The sequence below is a fragment of the Leopardus geoffroyi genome, chromosome D4 (genome assembly GCF_018350155.1).
Source record: "Leopardus geoffroyi isolate Oge1 chromosome D4, O.geoffroyi_Oge1_pat1.0, whole genome shotgun sequence".
Taxonomy (NCBI): domain Eukaryota; kingdom Metazoa; phylum Chordata; class Mammalia; order Carnivora; family Felidae; genus Leopardus; species Leopardus geoffroyi.
The window spans coordinates 67,876,508-67,892,764 of record NC_059342.1 but is presented as its reverse complement, the minus strand read 5'-3'; the positions used below and the strand labels follow the sequence as shown (position 1 = coordinate 67,892,764).

General features: G+C 39.5%; 1 long non-coding RNA gene across 1 annotated transcript in view; it reads right to left on the bottom strand.

Annotated features, from left to right (window-relative positions):
• Positions 1–16,257, bottom strand: part of LOC123592886 — a 285,088-nt gene that overhangs the window by 127,349 nt on the left and 141,482 nt on the right. Inside the window, exon 2 of the long non-coding RNA XR_006709991.1 lies at positions 8,564–8,683. This is a non-coding gene — a long non-coding RNA (uncharacterized LOC123592886). The remainder of the gene's footprint in view (positions 1–8,563; positions 8,684–16,257) is intronic.

The window sequence follows — 16,257 nt, the reverse complement described above, 5'->3', positions numbered from 1 at the left end:
AGAACTACCCTACGACCCAGCAATTGCACTACTAGGCATTTATCCAGGGGATACAGATGTGCTGTTTCGAAAGGACACATGCACCCCCATGTTTATAGCAGCACTATCAACAATAGTCAAAGTATGGAAAGAGCCCAAATGTCCATCGATGGATGAATGGATAAAAAAGATGTGGTATGTATATACAATGGAGTATTACTCAGCAATCAAAAAGAATGAAATCTCTCCATTTGCAACTACGTTGATGGAACTAGAGGATATTATGCTAAGCGAAATTAGAGAAAGACAAATGTCATATGACTTTACTCATATGTGGACCTTAAGACACAGAACAGAAGAACATAAGGGAAGGGAAACAAAAATAATATAAAAACAGGGAGGGGGACAAAACAGAAGAGACTCAAATATGGAGAACAAACTGAGGGTTACTGGAGGGGTTGTGGGGGGGGGGGCTAAATGGGTAAGGGGCACTAAGGAATCTACTCCTGAAATCATTGTTGCACTATACGCTAATTTGGATGTAAATTTTAAAAAGTAAAAAATAAAAGTTAAAATAAATTTAAAAAAATAAAAAAAATTAAATAGAAATAAAATGAGATCACACTAAACCTAATAACAGTAAACAAAATAACAGCACACTAAATAAAACTACACTATACTAAGCTATGTAAGGTCTATTTCAGGATCTCCTGTTTCATTTCGTTGATTTGTACTCAATTACTGTTTCAGTATCATTGTGATACACACTCACACACACACACACACACACACACACATATATATATATATATATATATATATATATATATATTCCTGTGTACATGTGCTTATATATGTATAGGCACATAATTAGATTCTTGTTATTCACAGCAGTTATGTTCTATAAAGTCACTGCAAACACTGAATTAGCAAGTATTGAATTACTGTTCCTAAAAGAAATATAGGCTAAGGTTCTGGTCACAATGCTTTTATCAACTGATCAGTGGATAACCTTGTTTTATGTGTATTTCTGTTTAAACACTAATATGTATGTGCACATATATACATACATATGATTAATATCGGACTCATCTTGTGCTTAGGAACACCAGCCCATGCACTTAGGTCCATTTTAAACAGTGAAACCAACAACAAAAAGTACAAAAAATGTGAAAAGCAACACTAAATACACTTAGTTTACAGCATGAGAAATGCAACAAAAGGCAGAGTGGTGCCTCTTTTGAACTTACTTGGGAACATGCAAATTGGGCAACTCAAAGATTTTGTGACGCTGTGAATGGCTGTGAACACTGATTTGGGTTACAAATAAACGTTAGTGAGTGTGAAAATTTGCAAACACAAGATCTGCAAATAATGAGGGTTGACTATGTGTCTGTATGTGTATATATATATATATATATATATATATATATATATATATATATAAAGTCTTGATAGGCTGGTCGCCACTCATTGCATTAAAGTAAAGTAGTTCTTGGCTATTTTTGAGAGTTTATTTTCAGAAATATTCTCCTTCTCTGACTCCTCTCAGTTTTTTTTTTATTTTTTTAATGTTTATTTATTTTTGACACACAGAGAGAGAGAGAGAGAGAGAGAGAGAGAGAGCGAGCATGAGTGGGGGAGGGGGCAGAGAGAGAAGAAGACTCAGAATTCGAAGCAGGCTCCAGGCTCTGAGCTGTCAGCACAGAGCCCGAGTGGGGCCTGAACTCACGGACTGCGAGATCATGACCTGAGCTGAAATCAGACGCTCAACCAACTGAGCCACCCAGGCGCCCTCTCTGTTTTTTACTCTGTAGTGCTTTTCGTTTGTTTTACTTTACGTATGTATTCCGACTAATCAGCTCACTTTAGTTTATGCCCCTTTCTTCCCTAGGGTGTACATTTACTTTTCTTGGCTAGTAGGACTCTTAGGCATAGATAAGCCTTATGGACATTAGGATAACGACTTGCCTTTGGATCCCTTTCTGCCTTTGTGTGGTGGGTATCTCGTATCTATAACTGGTGGGCAAGCTGATGGACACAATTCCTGGCCTACTTCTCAGTTATTAGCATTTTTTCACTTATTGGGATATTTTCCAAACTACAGCCTTTAGACCAATGCACGTTTCAGATGAAGTGTTCACTTATCTCCTGTAAATGGAGAAAAAAAAGCAGGCAATGTATTGAGAATAATTAAGAGACACTTCTTTATTCGAGATTAATTTTTCGATGTTTATGCTAACTAACCTCCTTTGCTTTTTTTCAAATTTTTTAAAGTTTATTTATTTATTTTGAGAGATAAAGACAGCACAGGTGGCGAGGGGCAGAGAGAGAGGGACAGAGAGAACATCCCAAGCTGGCTCTGTGATGCCAGCACAGAACCTGACATGGGGCTTGAACTGATGAAACCGCGAGCTCATGACCTGAGCTGAAACCAAGAGTCAGACGCTTAACCAACCGAGCCATCCAGGCACCCCTGCTCTTACTTTTTAAATGTTGTAAGATAAAATAAATGGCAACCCAATGTTGATTTCCAAAATTTTCTTTGAAATGTTATTTATATATGAAATCCAGAAGTCCAGACATAATACACTCTGTTCTAGCAGTGTTATTTTTCACTTTCCCAACCACCTTTCTCCTTGCAAAGATAGATAAATAGGTAGATAGACAGGTAGGTAGGTAGATAGATAGACAGACAGACATCATTATTATTATTAAAATTATATTCCAGGTCCTCCTAAGCACATGACACATATAATCTCCTTTAATCCTCCCTATAACTACTAAGTAGGTAGGAACTATTATTATCCCCATTTGATAGGTGGAAAAACTAAGGCCCAGAGAGACCTTCAAGAATCCTCAAGTAGTTAGTGGCAGATTCAGGACAGTCTGGTTGCTTGTGCATTCTTCTAAGCACCACACGAGCCCCCCCTCTGCCTGCCTCACACCTGTATTCCCACCTGTGTCGTTCTTCCTGCTCCTGCACCTGACTTCAGTGCTTTACTTATAAATATTGCATTTCCAGCACACAGTGTTGCTATTCCTGACTTGTTCTTGACCATGTCTGTCTTCCCTGAATGGACAGACATGGCCAAGATGGGTGGATGAACCAACACAGAAGAAGGAATATAATGTTGTGTGATTCTTAGTACAGGATAGAACAGAGAGACACCCCTGCTATTTCCTCTTTGCTTTTGATCTTGAGTGGCTTATTCTAAATAAGACTATGGAAAAGACACAAAGTATCTCCCTGCTTATTTTTAGACCTCCTTTTTTTTTTTTCCAAGAAGCAATGCGCGTCTGTGCACTTAAACCTAGATACATTTTCCTCAATCCATCTCTTTGTGTCTTACAGTTTCAATATCTTTCCTATTTTGATATACTATTTCTCAGTTTCAGCTTTTAAGGCTGTTTGGAGAATTGTTGGGGTTTTTTTTAATTGTTTTTATGAGTATGTTGGAAAAAGCTGTTAGTCAACATTTTAAATTCCAGGCAGGTTCTTCCTAATTTTTCTCTGCATGTTTTCAGAAAGTTTTTCCAAAAATAAGTTCTTTTCCTGAAACTTGAGTGATAGGTTTTCATCCCTTTTTTTATTTTGCAGCATCTTTTCACTGCTTCCATCTTGGTACGATCTGTGTTCAGTCAAGTAGAAACAGGACACATTGTACACAAGACTGACTTTTTTCCTTATAAACAGGATGGGTGGATCCTTGTTGATTTCCTCTCCTCTGTTTTCTCCTTTAGAAGTCCCATCTCAAATCCTAGACTAGAGAGCTAGCTACTTTCTAGCTCTGTGTGGTGGCTCCCTGAGTGGGGAAGGTGGGGACATTAGCATGGGCCATTCCTTAGGGAACTTACTCTATATTGGATGCTGACATACCCAGAACTCTGTTTGCTCCTGCTTTCCCTGTCTTGGCTACTATAGGAGCACATGTGCCCATCTTGCCTCCGGCCTTGTGTTACTGTCTATGCACGACAGAGAAGCCTCACCGTGGGGACTCCTTGGAAGCACCTCTGCAGACCCACTTTGGAAGGCCATCAGTCTACCACTGTGGACGGGGTAGCCAGTGAAGCATTTCCTCTCTGCACCAGTGCCTACCTGTATCCTCAGTCCTCTTGTGTCTCCTCAAGAAAGCTCTCACCAGGGTTTGCCACCGGGCTCGACAACTCCCCTTGCTCTTGCCCAACTCTACTCTTTTCATGAGAAAGCCCATAAAGTCTGAGGAATGTGGACAACAACTTTCCCGAGTTCTCCGTGCCAGTGCAGAATTATTGGTACTTTTATATTCATTTGGCCACACCAGTAGGGAAAGGAGAGCCCTGTATTCAAGTCACCATCTTCCACTTAACCCTTTAATTTATATTTATTGTTTTTTAGGCATTGGTGTCACTTTCTCTTAGTGGTCTCATTTAATCCACCAAATATCCCTTTAAGATATTTTATCATCATCCCCATTTTACAGGCAAGTAAACTGAGGTTCAGAAGAGTGTACTGCTTTAAGTTTGTATAGCCAGTTAGAAATGAATCCAGTTTTTATAAGAGCATACAGTTTTCCTACCACTTTTTCTTGTCTCATGCTAATTATACTGCTTGCAAAAGGCACACGAGCACAGGTCCAGCCTTTGATGGCCTGTGCTTTTGTCACTTTCTTGCTGTGTGACCTTGGGCCAGTGATTCAGTTTCTGCTTCAGTAAAATGGGAATAATAATATACCTAATTTTGGAACTGGATGAGAGAGTACATGTCAGGGCTTTCAAACTCAGATGCCTTTTGGAACGTGGCAGGAGGCATAAATGTGTGCACTGGCCTCACGTAAGACTGCAGGGATTGACAAGGACTGTGAAACCTGGAGAGGGCTTCTGAAGACATCAAGCTCTATTTGTTAAAAGTTGCCAGGCTCACTGTATGCCCACCAGAAGGGCTATAATGGAGAGGAAAAAAGAAAGGAAAATGCCAAATGTTGTCAAAGAAGTGTAGCTGAAATCCTCATAGGCATCTGGTGGGAATGTGAGCTGTATAACCGGCCTGGAAAACCAACATACACATACTTTGACCCCGCATTTCAACTCGTGAGCACACACTCAAACAAGAAGAGTGCAGATGTCCACCGAAAGGTATGCACTTTCAATAATGTGCACGACAGCACTATGCAGGATAGGAATCGACTGCCAACCCTGCATTGCATCAATACCTGGTGGGATATTAACATAATGGAATAAAGAGGAATCTGTAATTACAAGAAACAACATGGACACATCTTATGGGACATAAGGTCAAGCAGCAGCAGCTGGATATAGAATAATGCATGGATGATTCCAGACGTGAAAAGGTAGGAAAAATGGATCCATGCTGCAGAGGCTGGGGTAGTAGTTAGTGACTGGAGAGAGTTTGAGAGGGACTTCTGGAGGCTTCTAACTAACGCCTGCTTCCTGCTCTTTTGACTGGTGTTCACTCTGAAATCACCAAGCTCTATGCTAATGAGGGCACACTTCTTTGGATATGGTTATACCTGGATGTACACATTTTAAAAACAAATAATAATTGCAGATTCTTCCCCCAGACAAAAGCACTGAAGGCACACACACATCAGCTGGTAGTATTTGCTACATTTTCTCGCTTATGTTCCCACCACACTATCTGAACCTTGAAATTCTGCTCCATCAACACTGGCTACGGAACAGGACAGGTCCCCCTTTTTCTGTTTTGTGGGTTTTCCAAGTGAACAATGAGGAGGCACAGATGGCAGGGGTTCAGGAGGAAGGCCTAAAGATTAGAGGCAAGAATGACTTTTTGAGGACCTTTGTAGAAGTCTCAGCTAATTGCTCTGACTGTGTCACTTCTGCGGTCCCCTGGGACCTAGATGTATCCCGGCTTGCTTCTGTTACAACAAGTGTGTGTAAGGTGTGGAAACTGAGCAAGGAGAAGGCTAACAAACTTTTTTCTCCCTCAGAGTCCAACCTTTAAAAAGTCCTGGATTCTCGGCCAGGAGCGGCTTGGGGCTGTGGGGTTTGGGGAATGCACGTGAGCATGTGGCTGTTCCAGTGCCCTCTCCACCTTCAAGGAAGAGGTGTCTCAAGAGTCTCCATTAATCCCAACAACAGAAGCTGAGGCTTGGATCATATGCCTGCTTTGTAGAAAAGCAAGCTGCAGCCCAGATAAATGAGACAACTTCCCCAACCTCACGCTGCTGAGTGGCAGGGTCTGGATTTGAACTCAGATCTTCCAAATCCTACAATTTACATGAAACTACCAGCCCCAACCCCGGGCTTTTCCTCATCTCTATTCCTCCATGCTTGTAGTCCTTCCTTTCTGCTCTAACCTGAAGCTGCCTAGGCCCTGCTTTTCTACCGTGCCATCAATTTGAGTGAGTCAGAAAAAAGCCCAGATCCCACGTACAGTACCCACAGGTCTTCAAAGGATTTCCTGTGGCTGTAGAAAGGGAAGTTGCTAGAGGGAAATCGGCACCATTCTTTATACTTTCCTTTCCTCAGAATAAGCACTCTGGAAACCTCAGTGGACTGGGTCCCACCGCTTTCCTAGTACAGCCTGCCCTCATTAGAGAAGGGCCACTGGGGCTCCATCAATGCCTTCATGTGGAGGAGTCATGTGCTTCTCTCCTGAGCAGCCATTTTGAGAACCAGACCTGGCCCAGCTTTGCTAACGAGAAAGGAGGAAGCCTTGGGGGGTGCCAGGGTGCTGAACTATAACGAGGGGGCTGGGCATGACTCAAGAGCAGGTGCTCTGGAATAAGCTTGGCTTCATTATTCTTCACTGTGTGCTTTTGTGCTCTTTGAGCCTCCAGTTCCCCAATTATGAAATCAGGATTTTAATAATAACCACAAAGAACTCTTCGAGGAGATTCGTAAGAGTTGCTGTGTAAAGGGTCTAATACATAGGGTTGATATTTTAAAAACTATGGTCCATGTTTCCTCCTATAGAATCATGTAAATTAAAATGCACATCTCTAGGCCCATTCCTGACTTATGGAGTCAGAATCTTGGGGGGGGGGGGCAGGGCCCAAAAATCTATCTCTTGGTAAGTCTCCCAGGGCAAGGCAATTTCAATAGAGAGATGTCAGTTCTGTGGTATGGCAAGCCGAGGGGCCAGGAAGCATCAGCAAGAACTGCTAACGGGTCAACAGACACTTCTCATGATGCTGGAGCCCAAATCCTGAAGGTTGCATAGAACATGACCTCTTCAGGAAAGAGACGGACTTGCTCAATTGTATCACTGTAAGTACCAATGTAAGATCCCCACAGTCAATGGTCAGGAATGGTAGGAGGGTGAAGAAGTGGTTGAGACATTGAGGGGTGTCAGAGATGGACTGATTCAACACAATGGCCGATGCACCTGAGCAGGGTCATGAGACTCTCACTCCCGCTCGTCTATGCTGGATAAGCCCAGAGCTGCCGGGGGATAGGCTGACGGCATCTAGTTACCCTGAAGACTTGTTGAATTGGTTTCTTGGGCTTCCCTACTCCCCAGTACAGCTCTTCAATAAATACTAACCACGTTTGGATGCAATGTGGTATCTTACAACATGGAAGAATTACTAACGCCCCGATAAAAGGTTTTGACTTATCATATAAAAAATGGCTCGCTGGTGCGGATACTAATATTCAGCTAAAAATACACATTCTTCTTTGCTGCAGCTTTGCAGCCACAGTCTACCTCCCAGACACTTGCTGTCCCAGTCTCAGTGACCCAGAGTACACCAGAGATAAGTCAGCAAGGGAAAGGTCCCATGACTCAGGTCTGAACATTGAAAAGGGAAAAAAAGGGAAAGTTTTTAGAGGACTCCTGGGAAAGATTTTGCTCCGTTGATAAAAGGAGGGCTATGCCACCTCTCCTTTTTGTCAGTCCATGCAAATGTGATTTCAGGAGCCATGGCAGCCTCCTTGAGTCCATGAATAGAAAAAGAATTTCAGAGAAACCAACCCAGGTCTCTGACATTACTAAACTAACTTACTGCCTTTCAAACTGGTTAACTTTACATCTGTTGTTTGTGAGCAAGTTAAGTATATTCATATTCAAGCCACTTTTACTCTGAAAGAAGTTTTACCGATATAAGATCCATTGAAGGGTTTCAACCAAAAGGTGAATATGACCAGTTTTGTGTTTCAAATATTTTAGATTAGGGTATGACATATATTTTGAACGAGGAGGGATAGACAAAAGACAGAAAGACCAGGAAGGTAACTTGCAGTATTCAAAGCAAGAGTAATAGAGACTTGACCATAAATGTTGAAAACCTACTATGTACTAAAGCAGTGAACTGAAAACAGCATAGCATATCATGTGTAACATTTTTACTCAGCACTTTTTTCTTTAAATTGCTTCCTTTCTAAATAAAAAATTATAATTTTTATGCACTAGTTATTTTTTTCATATACACATTAAATAAGTAAGGAATTTTCTCTATTTAAATTATAACAAACTAGGTTTTATGGACTAATTCTGTTATTGACAGTAACTAGCAGCCCAGATAAAAATATTTCAAAATCAGGACATATGGGTCCAGGATCCTAAAGAAAAAAGGAACACAGAGACAGTCTGTGACAATTTTCCCCTTGAGGGACTTACCAATTCACAGGTGGCAGGCGTCGATCAGAACCTCCAGCAGTCTCCCAGGCTGATGAGACAGAAAGTCAGAGTTTGAGGCCTCATAAACACGGTGGATTTTCCACTGGGACTGCAGAAGGGCTGGAGGTATGAGTAAACCAGAAATAAATCAGCCCTCTCAATGACTGAAACCAGCACAAAATCAGCTTAATGTCTGATTGTAATAAAGTGCATTCCCAGTAGTCTAACTAATATTAGTTTAGACTCTTACTATTCCTTTCCTTGGATCCCACAGCTGAGCCTGCTCCAGAGGCAGAGGTAAGGTGAGAAAAATAACAGTGATACCTGCTATTTAGTAAGCATTTACTATGTATCGGATTCTTACTATCACACCACGAAAGACACAACATGATAATCCCAAAGATCTATCAAGAAAACGGAGTCTCTGAGAGCGAAATATCTTGCCCAAGGCCACGAAAGTGGTACATGATAGAAATCAGATTGGACTCATTTGTGGTTGCAGAGCACCAGCATCTTCTTTCTTGCCAGTTTCCCACTGCCCTTATGTATGCTGCAGGCAGGGCAGCAGTGACAACTTGACCAACAGTGCCCCCAGGGACCCGGGGCTCACGGACACTGCATTTAGCCAACCAGCAGGTCCAAGCACTGCCTCCTCTAGGCAGCGATGGCCAAACATAAGTCCCTGCAACTGAGTCATAATTCCAAGATACTTTCCCACCCACTCCCACTTTGTCCACTCTCTGAGATTTCATGCTGTCTGTGACCCACTTCGTCTACTGTTTTCTCCTACCACGGGGGCCATGGTGCCAGTCATCCTTTACATCTGACCTGACCTTTTCCTTGCTTTTCAGCAGCCAGCTGTCTTTGCTGAGTCCACCCTGTTAATTTTTCTGACATTTATTTCAATAAAATTCAGTGCGTCTGGTTCCATCATTCTGACTAAGCTCTAGGCCAGGGAGAGCAAACTGTTTTCACCTCCCATATTCCCTCTAATCAATTGATAGTGCCTGCCCAGAGCACAATGGCTAGAAGGATGGTAAGGCACATTCATAGTCAGAGGCAGAGCCTGCCACGCTTGGTGAGTGACGTCAGATAGGCTGTGAGGGAGAGGGAGTGGTAATGCAAACACCACACATGGGTCTCTATTGCTCTATGCTCGGGATAGTGTTCACCTTCACTAGCCACTCTGATTTTGCTTCCAGAGGAATGAGCTGCATTTTGGTTCTGAAATTCCCTTCTAGTTCCACCAGGAGGGATGCCCCACTGGTCAGGTTGGGGTCCTTTTAAACTCATTTCAGATGATGCTTACAGAAGTGGACCTGCTTGGGAGGAAATATCAGAACAGAGACAAAAACCTAGTCTCCAGGGAGCAAATTCTCCATTCTTTCTGCTGCCCTCAGATGTCTCTCCACAGCCTTTCTACAGCTGATTGTGGTTTATGAACCAAGAATTTATATACTCGATCTGACAAAAGATTTTTCTTCCCTGAGCTGTGACTATTTTTATATAAGCCTAGCAAGGTTATAAAAATGGAATCACATTTAGTTACACATTTAATGAATCACCTTCTTTATTGAAAAGAATCAGGTTACACGAAATCAGGATGGTCCCTGAACACCAAGCACACATCTTTTACATTAAAAAAAAAAAAAAAAAAGTATGAAAGAGGAGAACTGACTTACATCACTCACTTGACAGTGGTTGTGGGCACAGTGGAGCAGATTTTCCTTCGTTTTTGCCTTCGAGGTTCTTCTATACATGTCTCCCTCCCGCCTTCAAGCCCCCTTTCAATGAATTCCCCTTATGTGTTCTGTTTTACTTTCTCTGCAACTTCAATTATTTTCTTCTCTCTCAGTGAGGAGTTTCAGTCAAATTAACAACTCCTAGTCCCAGAACCTCCAGAAACTAGTTTCATGTCTATGAAGTGATTTCTGCCTTTGAATCAGGAAAATATAGCTATTCACTTAACAATACTACACAGTATAAGCCATGCTAATCCATGGAGAAATGAAGAGATTTGTGAAGACAGGGTGCTTACCAGCAAGCTGAAAATGATGAAAGCTTGGAAAACTGGGAACTGGAAGGAAACACAGAGGTCATATAATCTACCCACTCACTTTAAATAAGAGCACAGAGAGACACAGAGAGCTAAGCAGAATGCGAATGATTACCCAGTTGTTTGGGGCTGAATTGTGTCCTCTGACAATTCATGTGTTGATGTCCTAACCCATATCTCAGAATGTGACTGTATTTAGACAAGGTCTTTAAAGAAGTAATTAAGTTAATATGAGGTCTTTAGCATGGGCCCCCATCCAATCTGGCTGGTGTCCCTATAGGAAGACATTTGGACACGGACCCACAGAAGAAAGACCATGTGAGGACACAGTAAGAAGGTGGCCACCTGCAAGTCAAGGAGGAAGGCCTCAGGAGAAACAAAACCTGCTGACACCTGGATTTGGGGTGTAGCCTCCAGAACAATGAGAATATAAATTTTTGTTTAAGCCACTTTGTAGTATTTCATTATGGCAGCCAGAGCAAACTAATATAGCCAGCCAGTAAGCAGCAAGAATGGTATTCGGGGCGCCTGGGTGGCTCAGTCGGTTGAGCGTCCAACTGCAGCTCAGGTCATGATCTCAAGGTCTGTGAGTTCGAGCCCCGCATCGGGCTCTGTGCTGACAGCTCAGAGCCTGGAGCCTGCTGCGGATTCTGTGTCTCCCTCTTTTTCTCTGCTTCTCCCCCGCTAGCTCTGTCTCTCTCTCAAAAATAAATAAAAACATTAAAAAAAAAAAAGAATGGTATTCAAACCTAGGACCCTGAATCAAAGTCTAGGTGCTCTCTGTCTTATTCTATCTATAATGGTCCCTAATGCTGTTCAGAACAGGATATACAATACAAATCTGCCTTTCCTTTGGATGTATGGATTGAATGTTACTATCTCAGGATTGGGTGGACCTATGAGTAACATTCAACAAGGAGAGAGAGAGAAAGAGGAAGAGGTTACCTGAAAATGACATTCTCATCTTTTGAAAATATAAGGAATCCACAAAATTTTAGAATTAAAAATTTAGCAAATGTATCTGGATAAAAGAACAATATGAAAAAAATCTCATTCTGATCTACCAGAAACAATAAAATATGAAATATAATATAAAAACATAAAATGGCAATAAGGTATCTGGGAATAAATTTATATGGCTGACTTCTATTTACCAATATTTTGCTAAGGATTTTTTTTAACGTTTATTTATTTTTGAGACAGAGAGAGAGAGAACATGAACAGGGGAGGGTCAGAGAATGAGGGAGACACAGAATCTGAAACAGGCTCCAGGTTCTGAGCTGTCAGCACAGAACCTGACGTGGGGCTCGAACCCACGGACCGTGAGATCATGACCTGAGCCGAAGTCAGACACTTAACCACTGAGCCACCCAGGTGCCCCAAGGATTTTTATATGTACACTCATGAGGTATACTGGTCTGTAGTTTATTTATTTTTTATTTATTTATTTATTTTGGTATCATCATTAGCTGGTTTTGGTGTCAGGGTAATACTATTTCCATCAAATAGATTGGATAGTATTCCTTCTTTTACTATCTGGAAGAGAGTGTGCAGAATTCATATTAATTCTTCTTTAAACATTCAGTAAAATTCCCCAGTGAAACCAACTAGATTTAGAGATTTTGAGGGGATGGTTTTTAAATTCCAAATTCAATTTTTTGAGTCACAAAGCCATTCAAATTATGTATTTTATACTGAGTGAGTTGTGGTAGTTTGTGTATTTTATGATGTAGTCCATTTCATCCAAGTTGCCAAATGTATGCATGTAGAATTGTTCTTGGTATTCCCTTATCTTTCTTTGGATGTGGGAAGGGTTTATAGACATACAGTTTCATTTATTCTATTGTTAAGTCTTGTCTTCTCTCTTTGTCGATTCTCCTAGGGAGTTGTTGATTTTATTTCTCCTTTCAAAGAACCAGCTGTTTGTTTCACTATTTTCTCTATTGTTTTTCTGTTATCATTTTCACTCGTTTCTGCCCTTGCCTTTACCATTTCCTTCCTTGTGCTGGCTCCAGGTTGACATTGCTCTTCTTTCCCTAGGTTCTGAGGTGAGAGCCTAAATAATTGATTCAAGACATTTCTTCTTTTCTAATGTAAATGTTTATGCTATAAATTTTCCTCTCAGAACTGCTTTAGCTGTGTTTCATGAATTTTAATATATCACAATTTAATTTTCATGCAGTTTAATATATTTCTTTTATTCTCCATTGGACTCCCTCCTTGATTCATGAATTATTTATTTTTTAAAAAAAAATTTTTTTTTTTTTTCAACATTTATTTATTTTTGGGACAGAGAGAGACAGAGCATGAACGGGGGAGGGGCAGAGAGAGAGGGAGACACAGAATCGGAAACAGGCTCCAGGCTCTGAGCCATCAGCCCAGAGCCTGACGCGGGGCTCGAACTCACGGACCGCGAGATCGTGACCTGGCTGAAGTCGGATGCTTAACCGACTGCGCCACCCAGGCGCCCCGATTCATGAATTATTTAGAAGCGTGTTGTTTAGTTTTCAAGTGCTTGGAGGTTTTCCTGTTAACTTTCTGTTGATTTCTTATTTGATTCCAATGTGTTCAGAAAATACCATCTGTATGATTTCAATTCTTTTAAATTTCTTGAGGTTTGTTTTATGCTCCAAGATGTGTTCTATCTTGGTGACTATTCCATGTGTGCTTGATGAAAATATGTATTCTGTTATTGTCAGTTGAATCTTCTACATATGTCAGTTAGATCCTATTAGTTGATTGTGTTGTTAAGTTGTATATTCTTGCTGATTTACTATTAGTTCTATCAGTTGTTGACAGTGGGAGTTGAAATCTCCAACTTTAATTGTGGAGTTGTCCTTTTGGCTCAATTTTTGTTTCGTGTATTTCAGGTTCAGTTCCTTGGTACATCAACATTTAGAATTGTGGATTGTTTTCTTTCTAATGGATTGATTTGATTCTTTTATCATTAAATAATGTCCCTATTTGTTTCTAGCAAAGGTTTTATCTGAAGTATATTCTATTTGATATTAATATGGCAACATACGTGTCTTTTAATATTGGTTGCATGATAAGCTATCGACAATAGACAAAGTATGGAGAGACCAAATGTCCATCCACTGACTGATGAATGAGTAAAGAAGATGTGGTGTGTGTGTGTGTGTGTGTGTGTGTGTGCGCGCGCGTACATGTGCATGTATAATGGAATATTACTTTGCCATCAAAAAGAATGAAATCTTGCCATTTGAAACGTGGATGGAACCAGAGTGTATTATGCCAAGTGAAATTAGAGAAAGACAAATATCATATGACTTCATTCATATGTGGAATTTAAGATACAAAGCACATGAACATAAGGGAAGGGAAGCAAAAATAATATAAAAACAGGGAGAGGGACGAACCATAAGGGACTCTTAAATAATAGAGAAAAAACTTAGGGTTGCTGGAGGGGTTTTGGGTGAGGGGATGGGCTGATTGGGCAAGGAGCATTAAGGAGGACACTTTTGGGGATGAGCACTGGGTGTTATATGTAGGTGATGAATCACTGGATTCTACTCCTGAAAACATTATTGCACTACATGTTAACTATCTTGGACGTAAATTAAAAAAAAATTTATTAATTAAAATTCAGCAGGAAAAAAATTAAATAATTTGGAGATGGGTCTCAGGGTTCATTGGATCAGACTTAAGAGTGTATTCACTAAATACTTATAGAAACTAAAAGTTAAATAGAATTTTTAAAAATTTACACAAAAGGTAAAAACAAACAAAAACAACAGGCTAGTCAGATAATTTTAACAGAGCATTTTTGTATAATAAATTTTAAATAAAATGGTAAAATAGTGAAAAAATAAAATAAAATAATAAAATAAAATTGTTTACATATTACTTTTTCTATCCTTTTATTTTCAGCCTCTTTAAGTCACTGCATTTGAAATGAGTTTCTTTTAAAAACCACATAGTTGGATCATATGGTTTTTTTTTGTAATTATTATTCATTCTGCCAACCTCTGCATTTTAGTTTGTGTATTTAGACTATTTATATTTAAGATTATTATTGTTACATTAGGACTTAAGTATGCCATTTTACTGTCTGTTATATGTTTGTTTTCTATCTTTCTGGTTCCCTTGTTTCTCTTTTCTTTTGTTCCTATGGATTCAATGAACAGCTTTTTAGGATTCCATTTTGATTTATCCATATGATTTTGAATATTATCATTTTGTAAAGTTTTCTGATCTAGGTACTACAATTTACATACATAACTTATCAAAGCTTGCCGGTATCATTTTTACACTTTCAGCAAATTGTAAACACTCTTTATACATTAAGGCTATTAGTTGCTAAATAGATGGGATTTATTTTTCCACACTGTGAGTTTTTATATGGAAAATCCTTTAAGTTCTGTGGTATGATCTCTTTTTCTTTATGGTTTTGCTGGTTGTTTAATGATCAGAAAGCCCCTTTGTAACTTTCTGTCTGTTAAATATTGACCTAATTTTAGATTTTTTTTTTTTTGGTAAGTCTTTATAAATAACATACATACATATCATCATTGTCATCATCATCTTTAAGAATTTGAGAAGTAGAGTATTGATTTTATAACTTAACATGGAAAAAATATAATCTTAACAGTAACTGGGAACAGTAATTGGGAACTAGATAGATATGTAGTTAGATAGATGGATGGATAGATAGATAAATAGATAGATAGATAGACAGACAAATATTGATATAGATATTACTTCCTGGTAATATTTTGTCATTTTACTTACAGAGACCTTACAAATTTGTCATTAAGGTAACTTCTAAGCATTTTATATTTTATGCTATCCTTATGCATATCATCTTTTTATTCACTATATCCTTTCACTGGCTGTCAGGAAAAGAGCTGTTGATTTTGAGTATTTATCTAGGTTCTAAATTCTATTTTTTACTTTGAATATTTCAGGAGACATTCTTGAGGTTTCTAGCTTTATAATTAGATACATTCTTAATAGCATGAAAATAGTTTAAATATAACTAGTTTATGAATTTGATCCTTTCAAAGAGAAGCAGCAAAGTAAGTATGAAAGAAAAAACATGGATGTTTTAATTCAAGCAGACCTCGATCCAAATTACTTTTCTGTCATGGACTATCTTTACCATACTTCTGAGCTTCTCAGCACCATTAGCTGTTGAAAAGTACTTTATATCATAAAGCAGTCATGATGGTTAAAGTAATAAATGTAAAGTACCTAACACAGTATTGATAAAGAGCGAATGTGCAATAAACTTGTATTATTTCTCTATTATTCGACATTTAGTTTCACGCATTTGCCTGTACTCTATTATAGAAAAATCTTGGAATTGGAAGGTAGGAAAATTGTTTCTTTCACTGGACTGTAGGTTCCTGGAGGGCAGGATTAGGTCAGGAATGGCAAATAATATCACCTGACACAGCAGCTCTGTCAGACTGTAATTTCCTGCTTAGGTGTCTAGGTTGAGAAGGATGAGTGCTACATTGACTTGTGTTGTCTGCCACTAGTATTGGAAGGTGACAGACACATGTCGTATACATCCTGGCTCTATGTATGCTTCGTCTGATTCACCTCTAGAAATGATAGGTATAGAGATAGTCCTTAATCCATACTAAATGAAGAAAAGAATGAATGAATCTCC